General features: G+C 34.1%; 1 protein-coding gene across 1 annotated transcript in view; it reads left to right on the forward strand.

The window, feature by feature from the left end:
* LOC122794080 (neuropeptide Y receptor type 1-like) overlaps positions 1-25,355 on the forward strand; it is a 1,117,554-nt gene that overhangs the window by 613,938 nt on the left and 478,261 nt on the right. The window contains exon 2 of the mRNA XM_044062218.1: positions 1,830-1,948. The gene's annotated coding sequence lies outside the window, so the exon portion shown is untranslated. The remainder of the gene's footprint in view (positions 1-1,829; positions 1,949-25,355) is intronic.

Here is a 25,355-nt window from a genome sequence, read left to right on the forward strand (position 1 = left end):
GCCGGAGGTTATTACTAGTATTATTATTACTGAGCTTTCTGAGGAAGTTCTGCTGTTTGCATAGAAACAAATTGATAGTAACAAGATATGAGAATTAACTGGGTACGGAACTCCAACCACTCAGAGCAAGTGCAGGAGATTATTGGAAACGTGTGAAGGAAGAAAGAGATAATATTAAATTAAAATTTATAATGGAGAGTAGAAATTTGTCATGTCCTTTTTGGGCCTATAGTCTTTCCACAACTATTATTTGCAAGCCCGCTGACTCATTTATCCACTATTTCCTGGTATCCAAAGACAATGGACATAGAAGGCAGGAGCTGGAGACTGTGATGAGTGAGAAGATTTTACCAGGTTTCAAGTTTCAAAACGAACCTGCTTGATTTTATATGTGGTACCTCCCAAAGATGACGGTGAATGTATAGAGTACTTAAACTTGCAAAGATATTTAATTAGTTAATTTAATGTTTGTTAACCAGTGTAAAGCACTGCTCTGCATAGACCAATTTCAGGCACAGCACAGTGGAAAACATTCAAAGAAACAATAAACTTAAATCAATATCAGTGCATCGGGGTAAATAAGAGCAAGCATGCAGAGTCAGGATAGTATGCAGCATAAATGAGCACATGAGTAAACATCAATGAAGAATTTAGTCAGTAAAATAGGTACAAAGAGTAGTTGTACACAGTCATAACATTATATAGAACAATGTTTTAGTGGAGAAAATGATATGCAAAGAACAAAGCATTTACACTGTGTATAACTACTGGGCATGGGATGTGAAGTAGAGTAAGGTATGACCTAAATGTGGAGGAGAAGGGGAACGAGATAAACAAAAAATAGAGAAAAGGGGTGGAAGACCATGGAGAAATTGTGCAGCTACCTTCTACCATGGTTAATAAGAGCCAGGCAGAAATTTCAGGAGTTTGGGAATGTATTCACTTGTAAGCTAGGGTTTATCTACTTGTTGAAGCATCATGTAGACACAAGGCCTCAGTATCCCTTCAGACAGGTCCCCTTACAGTGTGCCTTTGCAAATTAAGAAGAAAGAGGGAGTGTTGGATCTGCTATACCTGTTTACTTCTGTTTTAACATGTCTTACAATAAAATGTTAGGAAATAAGCAAATTATTTTATTTCAATACTCAGTAATAGAAGACATTGCAGATTCCTAAACTGAAATAGTGTGTTAAGTTCAAGAAGCCAGCAAGTAAAGGGAAAAATAGGGTGGTAGTTAGGATGTCAGCTGATAGGCCCCACCTAAATTGTCTAAATTGAGCCAGTTGCTAAGACTGGCTGTAATAACATCCATGTGTTTCTGAAGCACTTGCGAAGTCCGAGTTTATGTAGGTGATTTTTTTATTCAGCTTTAAAAAGGTAGTTGAGCACTGGTTTTAAAATGTAGTGGAATGTAATTCAGAAGTTTTATGGCTATTTTAGCAAAACATTTCTAGATAAGGTAACAGAGTCTACATTTTGAGAATGAAATGGACAGTAAAAGGTTTTTATACTTCTTTTTGGCTTAATGGTGGGCATTTATTAGCACAAAGGACTGTGAGATTAATAGATGTAAGAAGTGTAGCCTGTACAAAGATGGTCAGACAGTGGTTGTTTGCTAGTGTTTGTGAATGATGTTGGTTATCATTTGGTTATATCATTTGCTGAAGTAACAAACCTACATGTTCTATTTTTTTGCTAGAGATTGGTTTTATTGGAGGAGAAAAGGCAAATGGATGCTCCATATTCTGTTTTAGGGATGAAAATTTGTTTTGTAATGACAGCTTTAGTGCCTTTGGTTAAGTAAATATGATTTTTTTTATATGTTTTAGCTGACCTGTGATTTCTTCAAAGTTCGTGTCTGTATATAATTTGAAGATTAGGAGTGGATTATAGCAGGAATTCTGCATGCCCTGAGGATGAAATGGCATTGCCTTGAGGATCATATGAGGTAAGAGTTGTGATGCTTTAGCTATTGCTATAGCTGTTTCAAACAGCATACGTTTTTATGTGAATTTAGGGTAAGTTTATTTTTACTGAACAAGTAGATGATTTCATGAAAATAATTTTGCAAGTCTTTTTGTATAATGAAAGAGTTTTATTCAGATGCACAATTAGTAATGCATTTGTGTAAACATTTAGTTGGAGTCTGTCAGCAGGTGGTTAAAAAAATGAGAAATCAAACCAGTCCAAAAAATCATTCCACATGGAACACCAGTTGGTGGAATTCCTGCTCTTGAATGATATCTCCCTAGAATGACTGTTAATGTTCTATCAGCAAGTTAATTACTGAACGTCAGTGGCAAAGCATAGTCTGCATAGCGTTTGGATTAGTAGACAATAATCTGCTACATTAAAAGCCCTCTTAAGATCCAGAAAAATTGTACATGTACGTAGGTATTCATTTATATCAGTGTAAATGTAATCTGTAGCTGAATATAGACCTGGTAGTAAACTATAATTTTGTCTCCACCATGCAGTGATGGATTGAAGAGATATTTGCTATTTATTAGCAAATTCAAAAATTTGTGTAGACTCATAGGTTCACATGTTTGATGAAAGCCTGCTGACCATCAAGGTGCTTAATGTCTCAGATGCTGTATTGTAAGTTATGAATTCCTAAAACTAGATTGTGCAGAAGAATACTCTTCATGAATAATCTTGCAGCAACCTTCCCTTAAAGAATAACACAGATATTTAGTTAAAAAATGTATTCATTCATTCTCTGGTGGATGAGCTTCCTTGTTTTAAATACTTAATGATCCTGCATAGGATTTCCCCTTTTTATAAATGTTTTTTGGGGAGGGAGGAGTCACAAAGGCTGTGGAAGGGGGTGAGTTGATTTTCCAGATTGTTAATTTGAAATGCACCCCATTTGTATAGAAATGAGGGTGGACCAATGGGTTTGGTCCATTCTGATCCTCACCTACCCAGATTATAACAGATGCTTGTGGGTCTAAAGCTTAAGTTTTTAAAATTAGAGATCAAACCAATGATTATTGTTCACTCTACAATATGAAACTAAGATACAATAATATAGCAATAACCGACGACGTCGGTGTGGTATATTGAAAATTTACCCATGATTGGTGTGGTTTAATCACAAGGGTGAAGCCCGAGTATTTAAATAAAGCCAACAGTGGGTAAACTTAAATATACCACAACCACGGAGTCGGTTATTGCTACTATACAATGACATTATTTAAGAAAAAAATACTTTTCTTAAATAATGTCTTTGTATAATGCCACCGTGCTGCCTTCCCACATTTATGTGGTATCCTGTTTTTTTTTTTTTTTATGTACTGCGCATGCATATGGGACTTGTGCTCCCAGACTTACGCAGTACATCAGGGCTGTGAAGAGGTAGCAACGGAGAAAGGAAGATCTCCGTTGCTTCTTCTTCTTTGTTATAATCAATAAAAAAAAAAGAAGAACCCGGGAAATTTTTTATGTTAGGGAGAGTCGGGACAGACAAAAATAAAAGGATAATCAGGTACGTTTTTAAATTTTGTAGAACGTACCTGATTATCCTTTTACTTTTTGTCTGTGCCATCTCCCAAGCATAAAATGTCTTCAGTTGTGTTTGGTATTAAAAAAAAATAAATAAAAAAGAAATACGAGACATACTAACAGGAAAAAGACTGGGTGACCAGACCTTTTCCCATTGGTATATTCTCTGATTTACAACGGGCATGTTGGTTGGGCTGGCCAATCAGCGTGCTCGTTTTTGAATGCTAATGGCCAGTCATTGTACAACAGATAATGAATTAAAAAAATGAAATTAAGAAACAGTTGCATAATGCTTTCCCAAAGGTTGCTTCATCAGATACCCAGAGGTAGAGCCCTTTTCGTTTAATATTCTGATAACTAAAAAACATTAAATAAAACATTTAAAACATAAAATTCCAGATTTCTCGTTGGAAATTATGAACATCCAGATAGTTATTCAGGTCCTTCTTAAAGGTATGGATTGATGGCCTTTGTTCATTGGAGAATGAGAGTTTATTTCATATAAGTGAGCGTTTTTTTAAACATCCTTATTACTCAAGATGTTTTTAAAAAGTGACATAGGTACATATGAAGTAATGGAAAAGAAAACAAACTATAACATTTCCTTTGTTATTTCCATGCAGTGTATATTTCAACAATTTTCATTTATTCCAACCCCGCATATATTACTCAGTTCCTGCCTTCATTTAAATTACCTCCTCCTGAGCACTATTCTTCATGTATTGTTACCACAAATTCATTTAAGATTTGAAGATGTCATTTTTCACAGTACTGCTGATATTACGTTTCACCAAGGCTTGACATCCTCTTATGTTAAGTCAGCAGGGAATATTCTTAGCAAAGGTTTTTAAATAACAAGGAGTCATTTAATGTTCAATATGTCAGGCATAACTGATAAGATACAGAGATGAGAAAAAAAGTTACTGTAGTGTTTGGTGTAACCTTTATACCATCACCAGCTGTATCAGATTGCATTTAAGTAGGTAACAAAACAAGGTGCATTATTCTATAATTGGTCAGATAAGTGTTGTATACAGGGGACATTTACTTCCCTGGCACAGTTTTCAATCCCACAGAAGATCAGATGAGCAGCTTCAATAGCATCATCGATGATAGCTGCTGTATTGGCATCAAATAAAATGTCATCACTTTCAAGGACTCCAAGGATTTTTGCTATTTTGCTTCTTTTAGTTATTTACCCACAGTAGCATGTAAGGTTGATTGGGGGTATGGTTTGCCAAACGTCAGAATGCTGCATTTTTGGCATTGAAGACATGGTCATTTCTACTGCACTAGAATATTTGTGTTGAGACACAGTATAGACATCAGATAGAAGTCACTGTATGCATCTCTCTCCCTCTGTCTATATATATATATATATATATATATATATATATCTATGGGTCCCCTTCACATGGTCGACATTTCAGAATGTCGAAGACCATATGATCGACATTCGAAATGTTGGCCATGCGGAACCGGCAGCTCTGTACAGTTCAGAATGTTAAGATTTCCATCTTCTGTACTGAAGTGTGATCTCGGAGTTGGTATATTTAAGTTCTGGTGGGTGTGGGGGGCAGAGCAGCAGTGTGGAGGTAAGTTTTTGTTGGGGTTTTTTTGTTTTTTTTCCATAGTCGACATTTCGAATGTCGATCATATGGTCTCGGCCATATGGTCTTGGACATTCTGAAATTTCATCCATATGAATTAGTACCATATATGTGTATGTATATATATATATATATATATATATATATATATTTGTTTATGTACATACAGATCTCTGACAATTGGTTGAAACATACATGTTTGAATGCCAGCTGACTGAACATGATTCGTCAATCAGCATCCAGTCGAAAACCAACATAAAAAAACAAATGGTTGGCATTGGAGGACATTAAAATTTGATTATTAATAGAATTATAGTCATGTGTTGTATTTTCCACAATGGTTCTGCCTTTTTCATAGATAATTACTGTTCTCTGCTATGTTTTTGTTTTCGGTGTGTGTGTGTGTGTGTGGGGGGGGGGCTACTGCCACTGATAGCTTCAGCTGCTCCAACTAGTAGCTGTATCATTCCTCATTGCCTTTCATCAATGGCACTAGATTTAGCTCTCCACTTTATTGGTTCAGGCCCAGACCTTAGTATGCGTGGATGTTTTACAGTTTTCATTTGGGGATACCTTCTGGAGCTGTCCTTGATCATTCAAGGTCCTGGTCAGAAAAGTCCATGAGGATGAATTATTTTCCTTGAATCTGAGGAATGGAGCAACTACAGTGATTGTCATGCTGTATCGAAGTCTTCATTAAATGAAAGAAAAAGGTATGTAATCCATAAGCCCAGTCATTCTCTCATTTCAGTTATGAGGGTGGAATATGCAGTTGAAGCTAGCAAGAGACATCCTCATGAGCCCTGCCCTTCCACTAACAGGAGACCTGATGCTCCCCCAACTTCCACTAGAAAATTAACAGATGGTGACCTGTAAACCTGTATCTCCCTTCTCCTCCTCCCCATTAGAAGAAATAAATAGTTAATACATATTTATTCCTGACCCCGGCACACACCATCATTGGGTCTACCACAGTGTACTACTACAAAAGTTTCAGTGTTAAATTTAGCACTACCTGCCAGTGACCAGTTGTACTGCTTTTACAGACTGTCCCGAAGTCTTCATTGTTCATCCACATTTGTGATAATGACACCTACGTCTGTGTCATTAGCAGGATTTTCTATCTAGACCCTGTCATTGTTTGGCAAGACTGACACAAATATATTAAATAGGAATGACTCCCAAATGGACCATTGTGGATCCCCTTGGTTTATACTTCTGTATAAATAATATTTGTTGTATTCCCTTATACTTCCTTTATGTTTTATGCACCTATTATCTATGCATTTCAGAAAACTGAGAGTCATCCTTGAAATGGTCAAGTTTTATAGTAAATCCTGATAGGACATGGTGTCAAATCCGTTTGCTAGGTCTAAATAATTAACCTCTGCAGTTAGACCTAGATTGATACTGTCAGTCAGATTGTTGTAAATATACAGCAAATTAGACAGACAGGAGCAAGGTGCTAAATATTTGTTGAGAGTTGGCTACTATTTTTTAAAGACAGTGGAAAATATTTTAGCAGAACATTCTTTAAGCATTTTCTGTGATGCTCATCAGGGTGATGGGTCTGCATTTATCTACTTTATTCTTAATGCCAGTTTTAGGAATTACAGTAACAGCTGCTGGTGCCCATTTGTCTGAGATAGACATAGCGTGTTCCAAGGCCTCAAAGAAACAAAACCATAAGATACAGAGCAGTAGTATCCATTATCTTCTTAAGCAAAAAAGTCATTCAGACCATCAAGGCCAGGCTCTGACTCAAGCTAATCAAATCAATGGTGGCCATGCATTTATAACCACCTTATCTGTGTTTGATGTGCATAAGACTCCTTCCAGTAGATGCAGGGCATATTGTGGTATTAATGGTTCTACTGGATTTGCTAAAAGGTGGTACTAAATTTTTCAACTAGTTTATCATCATTTATTTTGCATGTCACAGAACCTTGCCAAATGCCTTCACCTGATTTGCACATTTGCTGTAAGGGTACTGGAGCTGAGCACCCTAGCATGGCAAGATCTCTACAGTCCACTTGTTGATTTTCAGGAATCCCAATTAGCTCTCAGCTTTCTGATGAGAGCCAGGTGGTGGGAATGAGAAATCTTGCTTGACCTTCAGTACTGTTACTTAATTTAATACTTGATGAAGAAATTAAGTCATAGTCGGCTGCCACTTCCTACACTGTTTCAGTTTGTCTGTTTTGCTCTATTCCTGTGTCTGACAAATTTTCTTGTAACTGCATATAATAGACTTGTATTGTTTTACTACTAGTCAGAACATCTGGGCAGAAGTCTGTAATGGAATCTGAACATATATCAGAAAACAGACTCATTTGTCATTGTTTAAAAAAATGTGTTAAACAACATAGCAAATACTCCTGGCTTTGCTTCTGTTTCTTCAACCCCGAATAGCCCCAGAAAATACAAGCTCCTATCCATCAATCACCTTAACCTCAGTAGTACAATATAAACCACTAATGATGTACTGCTGCTGCCAGTATCCAACTGTACTAGCTAATTTTCTTTCTCACCAGCTACTGCCTAATCCTACTGTGCTTCTTCTCGGATCTCTCAACCTTATCCCATCCCTTGACAGTTCTCCCCCTCTGCCAAGTGCACTGTTTTATGTCCCCACTTAATCCACTCTCCCACAGCATCTAAAATATTGTAATTTTTATTTCTTCTGGCATAAATTAATCTTTCCTTTCACCTACTAAAAATGCAGTGGTATACTGCTGTTTTATTTGGTATCTGTTTCTTAGTAATGTCTTAAATATCTCTCTAATATCTTTACGTTTATATTTAAATTTATGTCTACATTTTGTATTGTTCTTTGAATATGGAGCTTTTCTCTCCAGGTCTCTATTGAAAAGGAGTTAACTTTTGGCCAGTCAGACTTTCCCAGGAAATAAATGTAAATAAGTAAATAGTCAGTCTGTCCTACTGTATAACATGTTGCATCTCCTAGCTTTCTTTCTCTGTTAATAACTTCTGCTTAAACTAACCTCCTAAACCCACAGCTCTTCTACTATAGCCTGACTATAGCCCCTCCTTTCTCTCCTCTCCCATTCTCCACACTATTTATCTTTTTTCCCTCCACTTTCTGTCAATGTCTATACATTGTCCTCCTTTTGAACAATGATTATCTTTTTGTTCTTACTCTCATATGTAGTAAATTTTAGACCGCTGCTATCAGTGCAGCCCTTAATGTTCATAATTTTTTCTTTTGTTTTTCTCTTTATAATTAATTTCGTATTTGCATTGTTATTTTTAATAGCTTTTTGTCCTGTATGTTTATCTTTGCTTATGTTTGCTGGGGCTCTTTCCCCTTGGGTCTCCACTGAAAATGGGTTGCTTACTATCAATGCAATGCCAATAGTAAATAACCTTTTCTGTTTTACAATTATTTTGTATTGTGGTTGTTATTTAATATTTGTATATTGTCACTTTATCTTTACTTATGTTTGCTGGGGCTTTTCCCCTTGGGTTTCCACTGAAAATGGGTGTGTTTGCAAACTCAGTTGAACTAACCCAGTTAACAAATGTGAAATAAATAAATAAATAAATAGTGGGGGTAGTGAGAGAGTTTTTTTCCTCTTTTGATTAATGTTGTGTTATAAGCCAAAGAAGCCTTGATATTTTTCCAGTAACATTGTCATTTTCATAAAATATATATTCTGTTTGCATCTGAAGAATTGAATGCTTGCTGCTTAAACTGTTGGATTATTTAACTGCCTGGGGTTACTGAATTGTTTATGCATTGGGAGTACTGCAGTCTTGCACAAGTACCAGACTCTGTCCTTTTAGACAGCAGCTGTTTAATAGTTGATGTAAGCCACAAACAGTTTTCCTTTTGAACTATCTGTTTAACTGTTGAGAAGGAAGTATCTCTTATTAGAAGGAATGTAAGCATGGCATGCAGTTGTACTAGGCTGACACTGTTTATACAATTCAGAGATGTTCTTTTATAATCATTGCAGAACTGAGCAGATGGGAACAAATGAGGCACTGAAGTTTCTTCTATTAATTATGGTAGATTTTTTTTTCGAGTGATCATACAGAACGTATAGGTCTCATGTACATGCTCCATTAAGGGAATTGATAAATGATTGTATTAATAGACATAGATGGTGTTATGCTCCTAGTACATCTTTATGCTACAATAAGAAATGTGGCAGGTGACTAATGCTAGGCTACTCGGTAGTTTTAGTAATGATGTGTCTAAGTAAAATGGCATGAAGAATGGCTGAAGATGTAGAATGGACACTCTAGTTTGTTAATAGCTGGTTGCCAATGTGGCAGCTTTAGAAGGTTGATTTTATTTGCAGATGTTTTGAATGCCAGTGTGTTGACTGTGATCTAGGAACTGTAAAGCAATAAGCAGTAATATTATTTCATATAACGTTATTGTTTGGGCATGATTACGTTTTGAGGCAAGTAAAAAATGCTGTCACTGAATTTGGGGTTGCTTGTCTCTAAGGCACATACTGATACTATTCCTATGCAGAGGGCGGTGATGTCTAAGTAACATAGTCTACTTATGAGTAAGTAACTGGTAAAAGACAGTTGGAAATGGGGATGAGCAAATTAGAATCTCACTCTTAATCTTTAGCAAAGCTTAACCATGTGAAAAAAAACAGAATCCCTATGCTAAACATACAGCTCAGTAACCTGCAGCAGGAGTATACGATTACATTAGCACTGAGGGATTTATGTCCTTAGTTTAATGGAGAACTGTGTAAAACTTTTTTATTGCTTCAGTACTGAATAAGATCTTATTTTGTTTGCTTCACTGATAATTAATGTATTTCTAGGACTGCAGTAAATGCACACACACTTCATAAGGATATTGTACAGTCCCATATTTCATTTACTGTGTAATCACAACCAGCATGTGATACTTATAGAAACTGAATCTAGTCAGCATCAAACTTCAGAACTGATGCTTATCTTTTGAGTCATAGATTAAGACCATAATATGCCAGATTGATTCCAAAAATTATGCACTAGAAGATTTAGTGCATTATAGGTTATAAAGCACAAATGTAGCCATCCTTATCATGAAACACCAAACACTACTGTTATGGATCTCAAAACTCAAAGAAAATACTGCTGCATACTGTTTACAGAATATAGGCATGTGTTGTTCTATAGCAATGTGAAGAATGCAATGTAGGTCACTTGGCATTATAATCAGAGTCCCTTGTTCACATAAATCCAAAATGCCTAGACTCAAGCAATACTTTTCTTTTTTCTAAATGAGCACTACACTGAAGATGATATTCAGACAGACATTACAGTGGACACAGATGTTCTATTTCCAAGTAAGCACAAACTCATAGCCAAGGTGTTCAGAACTAGTTGCAAAATGATGTTTTACTGTTGATGAAAACAAAATCTCCAAGACTAAACAATAACTGTAATTTACTCACAAATAATTTAGTATATTATCCAGTTTATTTGATTATATTTATGTTTATAATTGGTGTATGTATGAGAGATATATATACATGGATTTTGTATAGTGTTTGACTCTGCATTTAGATTTTGCAATTAAGTAATTAGGGAAGTAATGTCATAATTGGTGTTCTTGATACTATATTAAGCAGCTTTGGAGATTGAACATCTACCACTGAAGAAGGCTTTTTGCCTAAACCGGTCTGTGTATGTGGAATTGGAAGATTAAATAAATATTTTTTTAGTATAGAGTTCCTTGGTGCTGGCTGTATTTTTTTGTTTTACTTTTTTTTTTTTCAAAACAAGTTTATTGTTTTAACATATAAGAGAAATATCATAACAATTTTATAGAAATAATTAAAAATAGGTATTATTATAATATTCAACAAAACAACTAAAGTATTTACAAAGACATCCACTACAATCAGATCAATTAATTAAACTAAAATACTGTGCTATTGAAATTAGAATTTTTTTAACAAATTTTGTAAATTATCCCATACAATAAAATGTGATGTTTTTCTAGTTGTTCTCATTCTAATTGTGCTTATTTCCATATGACACATTATATTCATAACATTTTTAAATTCATTGAACGAAGGAGGTGTATCTGAAATCCAATTTCTAGTTATTATTTTCCTAGCCACTGCTAGGATAGACCATAACAAGGGAAGCTTAATCTTTTAACACATTGAGGTACAGGTGTGTTGAATAATATAAGAGACTTAGAAATAATGAAATTATCTGTAAAAGAGCCTGCAAAAATTCATTAATTGACTTCCAGTATTCTTTCAACTTCATACAGTCATAAAACATATGAGCCCAGTCAGCATTAATTTCTACATTACATCTCTTACATAGATTATCTTTATTATTAATTTTATTCATCATCAAAGGTGTATAAAAGATCTATGTAAAAATTTCCATGTATAAAGTCTCCAGACAATGGAAGATGTAGTTCTATAAGCAGATTCCAATATATATTGTTTATCTTGTTGAGTTGGTGGGTCCCCATTAATAGAGGTGAAATAATTCCAGTATGAATCTACATTGTAAAAAGTTTCTTGTCTGATAATTTTATGTATATATGAAAGTTTACCTTTATCAGAAACTTTATGCTGTAAATTTATTATCAAGTAATCAATCAGTTATGGAATAGATTCTTTAACTGTTATAAACATTAGATCTATTCTATCAATGAGATGTTGTCTAAAGATCTGAACCTCTAACCAGCAAGTTTCTCTTAGATCAAATTCTTGTTTTAAGAAATCTAGATTTTTAACTTTATTATCAGATATCAGCTGATACCAGTACTTTAGATTATTATCTATAGCTAAATGAGCTCCTTCAGAAGTAGATGACATAAGCATACCCTGAGTATAAATTATAGGAATACAATAAAATTCCATTCCCTATACTTAGGGTGCATGAATATAAAGTTACGATAACTAATAATAATATTTAATGGGTAACAGACCATATGTTTAGGTGTAATAGGTGAAGTACAAAATTCCTTTAGCAACCACAACATGGAGTTATTATAATCATATTTTTATGTGTTAAGGAGATTTTCATGAAGTGCATACTAATTAGCTCCCAATAATCTTTCCATTTTGCGACATATGACCGATCTATTAATAAAGTAATAACTTTTATAATAGAAGAGATAATATATAAATTAAAGTCTGGAAAAGAAATACCCCTTGAGACCAGCTATTAGTATGTTTCTTTAATGCAATCCTAGGTCTATTAGGTGCCCATAAGAAATTTAACATTAGTGTATTCAGTTTCTTGATAGTTATTTTTGTAGGTGAAAGTATTATTGATTGTATTAAGTATAAAATCTTGGGGAATATTATAATTTTAATAATTGTAAGTCTCTCCTCCATAGTAAAAAACATATTATTCCAGGTATTAAAAAGATTTTGTATATTAAGAAAACAGGTATTATAGTTATTATATATAATAGATTTAATATCTTTAGATAGTATTATACCTAAATAAGTTATCTGACCTGAGTTGGGTACATATTTAGTAAAATCACTAATGAGAGTATTTTTTCGTGTATATATAGGTAGTATTTTAGTTTTTTCTTCATTGAATATTAAACCAGAAATACTTTTAAAATTCATCATTTTATCAAATAAAGACTGCAGAGAAGAATTAGATCCTGCTGATGTAATTAGAACATCATCTGCAAAAAGTTGAATTTTTGATGTTTTATTTTCTTCTATTTCAAAACCCTCTATGTCAGTACTGTTTCTAATCAAATTAGCCCAAGGCTCCATTACTAAAGTGAATAATAGTGGAGAAAGTGGACATCCTTGCTTTGTACCTTTAAGAATGGGTATTTTTTGTGAAACATATGTTCCTACATTAATATAAGCCAGCATTCCTTTGTATAAATGCTCAATTAAATTTACAAATGCATCAGAGAAATTTGTGCATTTCAGTAAGGTAAACAGATAGTCCCAACTTACTGAATCAAATGCTGAACCTATATCAAGACTAATAAGTGTTAAATCTTTCTTTTTCCTATTTGCAAAATCAATTAATGTTAAAGTTCTTCTTATATTATCAAATATATTTCTATTTACAATGAAGCCCGTCTGATCTATGTCTATAATGCCGGGGATAATTGTCTTCAATCTATCAGCAAAAATACTCATAAACATTTTATAATCAACATTAAGTAATGAGATGGGTCGATATGAAGAACATCTAGTTGGATCTTTATTAGGTTTTAAAATTGGTGAAATAAATGTATATTGCCAAGATGGGGGGGTTATTAACTCAGTTTGGGCCAGAATAAAAACCTTATGTATTAATGAATATGTAGTTTTAGAAAGGATTTTATATATCTCTGGTATAATACCATCATTACCCGGTGCTTTGTTTGATTTAAGCTTATTTATTTGTGTAATAACTTCTGTATATGAAATACTCTTGTCCAATAGTTTAATCTGTTGTTTATTAAGCTTTTTATTCATGTTTGTGGTTATAAACTCCTTTATTTTATCTTTAGGTTCCATGTTAATGTTGTTATGGTTAATCTTGTGAAAGTGATTTCTAAATTCGTCCAGTATTTCTGGTATACTAGAAACATTCTTCTTTTTCTTTAGAGAAAAGATTTCTTTGATATGGTTTTGTTTATTCAATCTTTTTGTTTTATTTTTAAGTCTATGTAAGTATTTGGGGCTTATTGAATAAGACAAAAACTTGTATTTCTCTAAAGTTATAAATTTCTTTGTATTTCTCATTTAGTTTGTTTATTTCTTCAATAACTTTCTTGTCCATAATATTTTCTTTATTATTATGCTTATAAGAGTCCAGTTTACTTTGAATATCTAACAAGTCCTTATCCCAAGATTTCCTTTTGTTATTATACCATCTGATACTTTGTCCATATAGATATGATTTTAAGGCATCCCAAACATAGACAATGGAGACTTCAGGAGTATTATTTATGTCTAGAAAATGTTGTACTTCTGAAAGTATATATTCTTTATAGTCTTTTATCTGAGTTAAATATGCTGGTATCCTTTTGATCTGAACATTATGAGTATTTTTTATCATGAATTCAAAAACAATTGAGTTATGATCAGATATAGGACATGAAATGATTTTGGAATTAATTAAATCTGTTACCATCTGGTTAGAAATAAAGACCCTATCTATTTTTGAATAAGTTTTGTATCTGTTAGAAAAAAAGGTGTATGGTAATGATTTTGACTCTATCTGATTATTAATATCATTCAAATGATAAGAATTAGCAAAATCATTTAAATGTTTTGCATTAGATGTAATTCTTCTTTTCTTTATAGTGGTAGTATCACTTTCATGTAGTATACAATTAAAATCACCAGCTAAAATAATATCCCTATAGAGAATGATATGATCTTATCAATATGATGTTTCACTGTATTAATACCAATTCCAGGTATCCAATATACATTAATTAAAGTGTAAGTCTTCCCATTAATTTGTATTGTAACCATACAAAACATTCCTTTGTCATCCTGATAAGACTTAATGGTTTTAGGAATGGGCATACTTTTATTCCATAAAATAGCCACTCCTCTTTTTCTGAGTGTGCTCTGAACTAACCAATGCTGTATACTTATTAGTGGCTAGTTTATCAATATCTTTTTCAAGAGATGGGTTTCTTGCAGGAAGACTAGATTGGCCTTGTGTAGATTAATGTATCTTATTAGGCTTGCCCTTTTACACGGATTATTCAATCCATTAATGTTTAAAGAAATTCCTTTTAAAGATGTCATTTGGCATTTTTAAAACTCAAGAATCTTATGATCGAAATAACAAATAACCAGATAAATAATGTTACATCTCCTCTTTTAGGTGTACCTTTAAATATAGCTGTATTTATTAAATCTCTTATGGGATTTTGTATAGGATTCAATTTTGTTTGTAGTGACAATGAGTGTACAAAATATATTGTGGATGTCAAAACTATATACATATAACAATGAACAAGTGAAAATAATGTAAGGATTAAACCTTGCATCCCGCCTGGAGTTGAAAACTCCAACTTAGAGCAGTATTTACTACTCAAGTTAACCCCTACCCTAAGCAGCAGTACCTCAGCTACCACCTTATCAATTTAATACTAGTTATATTTAACTGAGGTTAACAGTTTTCAATTCAATTATCTATCAAGACAAAACTACACATTTGGTAAAACAGCATCATATAAACTAAAATAAACTTTTTTTTAACTGTTCATACTATTATATAGATCTATGTAATATATAACACTTGTATTCTAATAGCATTCAAATAATCTTAATGTTAGAAATCAAGAGGAGAGAAAATTATGTTCTAACATTCATTTAAATCAAAAACTTTGGCTAATATGATTCAGACATTACATGCATTAAGATGCATCTATTTTCTGTCATGTGAATTCTATCAACAGCTTCCAAAAAAATCTTGAATTGTTTGTATATGAGCATTTACTTAAACTCATTATTGTCAATAGAGTAAAATATTGTATTCATAAAAATTATTATAAATCATATTGCATAGTTATGCAGATTCTCAGAAACACCTGCGTTATTACCTAAAAAAAAAAAAAAAAAAAGCCATCACACACATAAACACAGACACACACACATACATATACACACACACATATACACACACAGCCACAGACACACACACACACACACACACATACATATACACATACACATATATACATACACACACACACACACACACACACACACATACACATATATATATATATGATCTCACTGAGTTGTGCCTTTGTAGAGCACTGTCCTACTTGCTGTCCCTAGAATAAATCTGTCTGCTTTATACAAAATAATGCACAGCAAACACATATTAGTAACCAGATTTTACAATCATGCTAACCTACTGCTTTAAAATATATCACATGACATTTCTTCCAGAATAGAGTTATAAGATTATTTATGCTTGTCAATCAGATGAATTAAATGAGTTATAGTAAAGTATATGTTTGGGACACATGTTTTTAACACAGATTATTATGCTACTGTTAAGTAGATTTTCAAAAACATTTAAATAAATGTTTCATTTTCTATGCCTTCTAAAATAAGATATTTACTTGCTACAAGAAACTACATCATCTAAACTCATCATAACTGACATATTTTATGAATAGAGTATTTTTCCTGAATCTGTGGTGTGTCAGTGTGATAACCTTGTCAATGTTTATACTAACTGCTTTCAGTTTCTCTGTGAAAATTCTGTGAGTGAAACTTGAGGAAACTCATGGACACTATGCATGAGACAGCCCACATCCCAGATTGTCTCCCTTAACATTTTGGCGGGAAACTTATTAAAACTTGTGGCAAACATTCATTTTGTCAATAGAGTAAAATATTGTATTCATAGAAATTATTATAAATCATATTAGATAGTTATGCAGATTCTCAGAAAAAAAAGCCATCACACTCACACACACACACACATACATACATACATACATACATACACACACACACACACACACACACACACACACACACACACCCACATATATATCTGATCTCACTGAGTTGTGCCTTTGTAGAGCACTGTCCTACTTGCTGTCCCTAGAATAAATCTGTCTGCTTTATACAAAATAATGCACAGCAAACACATATTGGTAACCAGATTTTACAATCATGCTAACCTACTGCTTTAAAATATATCACATGACATTTCTTCCAGAATAGAGTTATAAGATTATTTATGTTTGTCAATCAGATGAATTAAATGAGTTATAGTAAAGTATATGTTTGGAACACAAATTTTTAACACAGATTATTATGCTGCTGTTAAGTAGATTTTCAAAAACATTTAAATAAATGTTTCATTTTTTATGCCTTCTAAAATAAGACATTTACTTGCTACAAGAAACTACATCATTTAAACTCATTATAACTGACATATTTTATGAACAGAGTATTTTTCCTGAATCTGTGGTGTGTCAGTGTGATAACCTTGTCAATGTTTATACTAACTGCTTTCAGTTTCTCTGTGAGAATTCTGTGATTTGAAGATTCTGAGGTAACTCAAGGACATTGTGCATAAGACAGCCCACATCCCAGATTGTCTCTCTTAACATTTTGGCGGAAACTTATTAAAAACTAGTGACAAACATTCATTTAGCAGTGTAAATGCATCTAAACATGACAGAACCTCCACAATGTATTCCACAGATCATCACAGCCTCTATGCAAGTGAAATTAAACTCAAAATTACCAACAAGTAATAAAACTCAGCATTCTTCTCCCAACTCAATTTTCATACAAATCCTATTATTCACTGTGCCCACACAGTCAAAAGCATTTCTATATATTAATAAAGAAAAGAAAAGAGAGCAGAAAATAAAAGGGAGTGAGGCAGAAATAAAAAATGTAAGAGAAAGCTGTAAGAAGTATATACAATGGAATGTTACTTACTGTTTATATTAATAGAGTTAAAAATAAAACATATTATTTACTCTTATTTAGTTCTGATTATTATTAGTTAAAGCATGACAGATTATTTACAAACAAGCATAAGCAGTATAATCAAGAAAGTATAATTAGAAATAGCATTTGAAGAACTTATAAACTTTTACAAGAAATAAATATGTTATTATTCTATTAATGATATTTTCATTACTGTTCTCTCCCTGCCCTCCCCCACCTTTTACCCACTACATAATCTAAATAGAATGTCATTGTTTAAACAAAGAAAATAATAAAAGAAGGAGGAAAAAAAGGTAAAGATAAAAAAATGTATCAAATTACTAACCTTACTTTTTTCAGAAAGAAAAACAAATCGAGTCACAGCCTGCCAATAAATCCTCAGGCATTTTGACTGGTTATGAAACAAAACATTTCTTTGCACATAGAGAATAACTTTGATTAAATCTTTTCCAAAATATTTGTGGCTTTCTGGAAATGCAGGAACTATATTCAAAAAGATTAATAATGAACTAAAATGATGAGAGAGAAAAAAAAACATATAACAAATCATTTGTTTTTTAGTCTCTTCTTCTTCTCTGAAGTCTTCCAGGAAGCTTCAGTTGCCAATCTCTTTAATGAAGAACCAGCCCATTCCATTTCTTCTATTTTATCCAAAATCCTTTTTCTTTGACAAACAGTAAAGCAGAGTCTAAATCATCGAAGACCTTAGGACCATCAGGAAGGAAGATTTTAAGCTTGGCAGGAAACAGAAGGTATGTTTTAAACTGTGCTTTTTTAAGCTCCCTTATTAGTGGCAGAAAAACTTTTCTTTTAGCAATTACCATGGAAGAATAGTCATTGTCAAAACGCACAGTTGTCTCATTAAACTTAACAGGAGCTTTAGCCCAAGCAGATTTAAGAACCATCTCTTTATCAAAATATGATAGAAATCTAACTATAACTGATCTAGGATAGTTTTTGTTAGAGTTAGTATTAGCTATAGATCTATGTGCTCTTCGATACCAAAAGAGAATGCTTCTGGTAAATCTAAAGTTTTAGGGAGCCATGTTGTTAAAAAAGAAGTAATATTGTTACCTTCAATATTTTCTGGCAGTCCAAAAATCCTAATGTTATTGCGCCCAGATCTATTTTCCAGGTCATCCAGCTTTGTTTGTAAATGTGTATTTTGTTTCAGCAGAAACTCAATGTTGATTTCCTGTTCTTGTATTTTATTTTCCATGTCATTCACAGCTTCTTCTATGCCTGTCATCTGGATCTTCTGTTGTTGCAGGTCCATATGTAACAAGTCTATTTGTTTTGTAGTTTTTTCTATGAAAGTGTCTATTTTAGTATCCATTTTATCCATCTTAGCAGTAAGTTGCTGGACTATAATTATCAGAGACTGAAGTTCTTTCTTGATGCTGGAGTCTTGAGAATTTGTGTTACTGGAACTCATTCCAGACTGATAAACTGACAGGAAAATTTCCAAAGTAATTTCTGACAGGAATATTATTAAGATTTCCTTTCTTTTTTAGATATAGTTCAAGAACTATATAAAACAAACATATTTAGAAAGAAAATTACTTCAAGAATTAATTTTTTAAGTAATTAATTCCTGTCAATGTAATGAAATTGGTGGAGCTGAAGAAATCTGCTGCTATCCTGTGTTCATCCTTGGCCACACCTTTTGTTTTACTTTTTGAAGATGTGCTGTTGCCTTGTACCAGTCGTACTTGCTAGCTACATTTTGTGGGTTTGTCTACATTTTCCTGATGGCTGTTGACTTTGGCGTTGGTCTCTTTGGGTCAGGAGCTATGACGGTTCATCCCCCGAGGTGCTTTGAAGTACACGAGGTAGTTTCCGGATGGTCAAACACTAATGGTTTTCTTCAGCTTATTTTCATTGGGCTCTGAATTTCAGTTACAACATTGGAATCATGAGAGTGGAGAAGTTATATGTCTACAATAGTTCCTTTACGGTAAAGGAATTTCGTTTATTTTCAAGTATGGCGTTCTTGTGGTTTGGAATTTACTTTGGTCATAAAGATATTTGGACTGGAAATGTTTACTGATTTTTTTGTACACTTCGGCATCGATGAGACATACAAGCAAGATGACTATGTTTTGAGACTTTTTGGGTTTCAAGAGGACATTTACTCGATAGTTAGTATGGTACATGTCTTTTCCTAAGGGGGAATTATATGTGGCCTTCTAATTGTCATGTTACTGATTTTGTTTGAGACCTTGGCAATTGTTTCAGGAGGCTCATAAGTAAGACAGCCATCTTTTGAGACTTTATGTTCTTTTGGTATAAAGGAGGCCAAAAATTTGATAGTTGGTATGGTACGAGCCTTTTGTTAAGGGGAAATATACGTGGTTTCCATGTGCCACGTTTTCTAACTGTGATTAATGTTATAAAATTGTGATTGTTAGGGTGTTTTCTTTGGGCTATGTTTTGTATGCAAATGCAGTTATTGGTTTTTCTATAATTTAATATAGAATGTTTTTTATGATGATACAACTTCGAAGCTACAAGGTCGACCTAATATACATCAGAGTTGTTTCCTGTATAATATTGAGGCTATAAGGAGGCATTTTTACAAAGGCCAAGAAAATAGAGACATTTTTCTTTGTGTGTACCTAAAGGCTCTTTTCATCTAAACGGGGATTCTCAGTTACAACACTGAGGCTACAAGGAAGTGTCTTTTCAAAAGGCCAAGAAAATACAGAGACATTTCTCCCTATGTGAACATATTAGATTAACGTTTTTTTGGATCTAATTAAGTGGTTTCGGTTACAACAAGAACGCCGTTGTATGATTTAATGGACTTTTATGAACAATTATTCTTCTCAGATTCTATGTTGGGACAAAAAAATTTTTGTACAAAGTGTTTTTGTAAACCAATATTGCCTTGACTCTAAAGATTTATATGTTTTAATGACATTGTTGGTTAAAACATTTTCCATGTAGTAAGCCATAAGCTTATTAAGAATAACGGCATGGATATAGGTTTCTATCTGTTACAACACTTTGTGCTGTTTTGTTATAATGCTGTAATATGAGTATAAGCATGGATAGATGGATCTAATGTATGATGTTTTAGACACACATGGTTTAGGATCTATGAACTCCTGATTTCCCAAGTATAGGATTTGATATTATACATATAACCGCTCCACTGAGATGTGCTGCTGCTGATTTTGTTCCTAATTAAGTGGGGAAGTGGTTGTATCTGTTTGTTTGGGATATAGCTGGAGTATTACTATTATTGGGGTCTGTTATTTCAAATTTCTGGCATAACATATAGTTAGGAAATAAGAAGGACTCATATTTTAGGGCACTTTTTCAGAGTATGATAGTCCTTTTTCATCATAAGGAGGTTTCAGCACAAATTTGTTAGGACAATAGTGATTTAAACAATTTATATATTTTTTAAACCATTATGTATAGGTTCTGTACCTAAAGATTCTTTAGGAATGGAGATTTCTGTTTACCTCTAATTATGTTGTGCTCATGAGAATATTCTGGTGAGCACAATATATATATATATATTTTTGATATCCAGCTAGTAGATTATTTTGCACCCTCAGTTCATATATTTTCCACTTGTGGGCTCTGGACCTGCCTCTCTCTATAGCAATAGTCCATTATTTAGGCTAATATAGTCTTAGGGTTATGTTAACTGGTCTTTTTCCCAAGGGCTGAACAATTGTATAGCGGAATTCCTTTTACCTAAACAAAACACGGTCACACTGATTTTAACCTCTGGTCATATTTTTGGTGTATACATTGTGCAAGTTAGTGGCTCATGGTCATGGACCTCCAAAATATTTTACAGGGGCTTTGTGCTGATCGAGATGATATCAAAATTTTTGGTATTGGGACTAATGTGGAAGGAGTCCCACAGGAACAATCTGGAGATCCAGTAGACGGCTGTAACTTGCTTTTTCAAAAGCTAAATAAGGAGATGAAAATCTTAGGAACTAACATATGGCACCTAAAATTATTTAAGGCATACAAATGCAAAGGCATCACACCGCGTGGCCTAAGGGTTAGAACCCAACCTTTGGTTGTTAAACCAGATGATATATTGATGGATGATTGGAACAAAGCACAGTAAAGGGCCACTATGGCATTTGTTGATATTCTAGCATCCTATTATCAAAGAACCATTGAACAGAATATTCAGGAGGTTAAAGGAATATGTGAGAATATGAAACAATTTGAGGGAAGCCCACCTTTTGCTGAGAACTTAGGAAAACTATCCAGGGATCATCTCAGTTTTAAGAATATAATCAAAGAAAGGAAGCTGTGTAAATTCCATAGAGGTATGGACGACTGTGAGAGGGGCAGGCCCATTGAGTCACAGAGGGGTGTTAGATTTAAAGATAGTAATACAAATAGGCCCAGTATTAGGAAGAAAAGGCCTTGTTCCATACTTAAGAAATCTACACAAGGTTTCAGTACCTTGGGGGAAGAATCTTCTATGACTGACACAGAGGGCACATTTGTTAGTGAGTCTCCAGACCCCAAGAAAGTATGGACCCAGGCTAACCCTTTAGGGGTAAAAGACATAGAGGGGGGCGCAAACACAAAGGTAGTAACTCTAGAGAATTTGTTACAATCAATACTGAAGTAGTAACCAACACCTATAACATACATAACATCTCCAAGTATGTTTTATCTAAAGATGAACAGTCCCTTACTTAATAAATGTTTGGGATTTGTACCTAGCTTTTTTGTGGAAGAAAATGTTCTTGTGTTGGACTTGATTGCTTTTTGTGGAAAGTTGAATTTAAAATTGTTTTTTGGCACAACTGAGTCTTTTTCCTAGTTCTACTGAATTTCGTTTTCACAAATCAAAATTTATGCCACCAATGAACAAGCATGTAGCCATTTTTCAGGAGGCTGTTTTGAAGGATCTACATTTCAACTATAACTTATCTCAAAGGTTTAGACATAACCTTTCAAAGGGGGAACAACAGGCTCTTAAGGATTTATATGCTAACACTGATATTGTCATCCTTCCGGCAGATAAAGGTGGGGCAGTGGTAATTATGGGTGCCAGTTATTATTGGAATGAGGGAAATGGACAATTGTCCAACCCTCAGCATTATAGGAAAATGCCAACTGACCCCACACTAGAATTTAAAAAGGAAATTGATGCATTTCTAGAACTAGCAGTAGAGGAGAGCATTATTAGTGTACAGGTTAAACAGCAGCTCATGGTCAGTGATCCGGCCCAACAGTACCTTTATCTTTTGCCCAAAATTCACAAAAATTTGAGTCAGCCTCCAGGTAGGCCTATTGTTTCAGGGAGAGGGTCCTTAACTGAGCCCATCTCCGCATTTTTGTCTTAATATTTACATCCTTTATTACCATATGTTAGGGCAAGGATAAAGGACACTACAGAGTTCTTACAAATTATTTCACATTCCCAATTGGAACCTCACTGGCTCATGTGCACACTGGATGTCAAATCCCTTTACACCAGTATCCCTCACTGGGCAGGATTACAAGCGTTGGATTATTGCTTAACAAAGCAAATTTGTATCCGCCGGGTTTTAATACCCTTTTCACTTGTTTGACAGAACATATCCTAACAAAAAATGTCTTCTATTTCAAGGGAGAATTTTATTGGCAACAACAGGAAACAGCTATGGGGGCCTCATTTGCCCCCATCTATGCGGACCTCTTTATGGGGTATATAGAAGATCAAATTATTTATGATGAAATGCATAACATTTTCCTTACTGAAATAGACATATGGAGGCTTTTTTTGGATGATTGTTGGCTTGTATGGTGTGCCTCACAGCAAGAGGTTCTCCGGTTCGATCCTCGGCTGGGGTGCCTTCTGTGCGGAGTCTGCATGTCCTCCCTGTGGTCGCGTGGGTTTCCTCCGGGTGCTCCGGTTTCCTCCCACATCCCAAAGACATGCTGCAGGTGGATTGGACACTCTAAATTGGCCCTAGGTGTGCGTGTGAGTGTGCCTTCTGTGGAAGGTTGGGCGCCGGGCTGGCAACTCGACACCGTAAAAACTCCACTGCCATTCAATGTGCGGACAGGTGATCCGCTGTGGCGACCCCTAACCGGGATAAAGCCGAAAGAAGAAGAAGAAGAAGTTGGCTTGTATGGTGTGGGGGTGTTGATTATCTTTTGGAGTTTCTGGAATACAGTAATGGAAACAAGTGGGGGAATTAATTTACTGCTACTTATAAGATCAAGGAGAACAATTTTCTGGATGTCAAGATCTTGCGATAACCAGATGATACATTGATCAGTTCTGTTTATAGAAAATACCCACAGTATAACTTATTATATGCATCTAGTCTTCACCCCAGGCACACAGTCAATAACATTCCAAAATCCCAGTTTTTAAGAATGAGAAGAATATGTTCTACAGACAGTGATTTTTTGGAGGGCAAGCAGGATCTTACGGACAGATTCCTAATGAGGGATTATAGGGCACCGGATGTACATCAAGCCAGTGAATGGGCTACTAATTGTAATAGATTGGATCTACTTGAGTACAAGAATAAGAATAAAGCGGGTGAATCACAGACCATGAGGCTGGTTACCACATTTGGTAACAATATTAATTTGTTGCAAAATACATTTAAACATTGGAATATCCTTAAAGCTAATGACAAATTGAGTCCCCATTTGTTGGATAGATGCCTATTGTCCTTTAGGAGGGACACAACTTTGAATTCTTATTTTGCCCATTATAAAAGGACTCTTCGGAACCATTCCTATTCCAACCAACTCACTATTATGGGGGTTCAAGCTTGTGGGCTCTCACCCCTGTGGACATTGTAGCTTTTGTAGATATATGTTTAAAACTACAGTTTTTAGCAGTAAGAATACTGGTCAACTATTTGATATTCACTTTTTTGGTAATTGTAGTTCTGACTGGTTAGTGTATTTGGCTATGTGTCAATGCTCTGCTTTTTATATGGGGCAAACCTCTAGACAGCTGAGATGTTGGATTTCTGAACATCTTAGTGAAATTAGACACAAGAAGCTAACCAATGCACTATACAGACATTGTCAATCACAAAAAACAGCTAGTTTTATGTTTTTTATTATTGATCGGTCAAGGGCAATAGACTATCTAAACAAGGTTGGCATTCCATACTTACTAGCAAGGAAAGGAAATGGATTATTAAATTGGGAGCTTTATTCCATCCAGGGCTCAATGACAAGTTATGAAGAAATTTACCCACAAATTATTTAGTATAATATCCAGTTTATTTGATTATATTTATGTTTATAATTGGTGTATATATGATAGATATATACACATATATATACATGGATTTTGTATAGTGTTTGACTCTGCATTTAGATTTTGCAATTAAGTAATTAGGGAAGTGATGTCATAATTGGTGTTCTTGATACTATATTAAGCAGCTCTGGAGATTGAACATCTACCACTGAAGAAGGCATTTTGCTGAAACCGGTCTGTGTATGTGGAATTGGAAGATGAAATTTTTTTAGTATGGAGTCCCTTGGTGCTGGCTGTATTTTTTGTTTTACTTCTTGAAGATGTGCGGTTGCCTTGCACCAGTCATACTTGCTAGCTACATTTTGTGGGTGTGTAAACAATAACTGGGCCAGATAAAATGTGATCATATCATCTAAAGTCCCGGCATGTGCATTCTGTATTCATACCAGACTTTGCATTTCTGCTGTTAATAAACATACAAAAGGTGAAGTGCAAGCAAAATGAAATTACAGTCTGAAATATTGCCTTGTCTCCTGGATAGAACAGTGCAACTTCACAACACCTCACAGTTGTATGCAAGCATTGTTTATTGTAATATAAAAAGGGACC

This window comes from Protopterus annectens, chromosome 2.part1, assembly GCF_019279795.1.
Source record: "Protopterus annectens isolate FY-2018-M chromosome 2.part1, PAN1.0, whole genome shotgun sequence".
Classification (NCBI taxonomy): Eukaryota; Metazoa; Chordata; order Ceratodontiformes; family Protopteridae; genus Protopterus; species Protopterus annectens.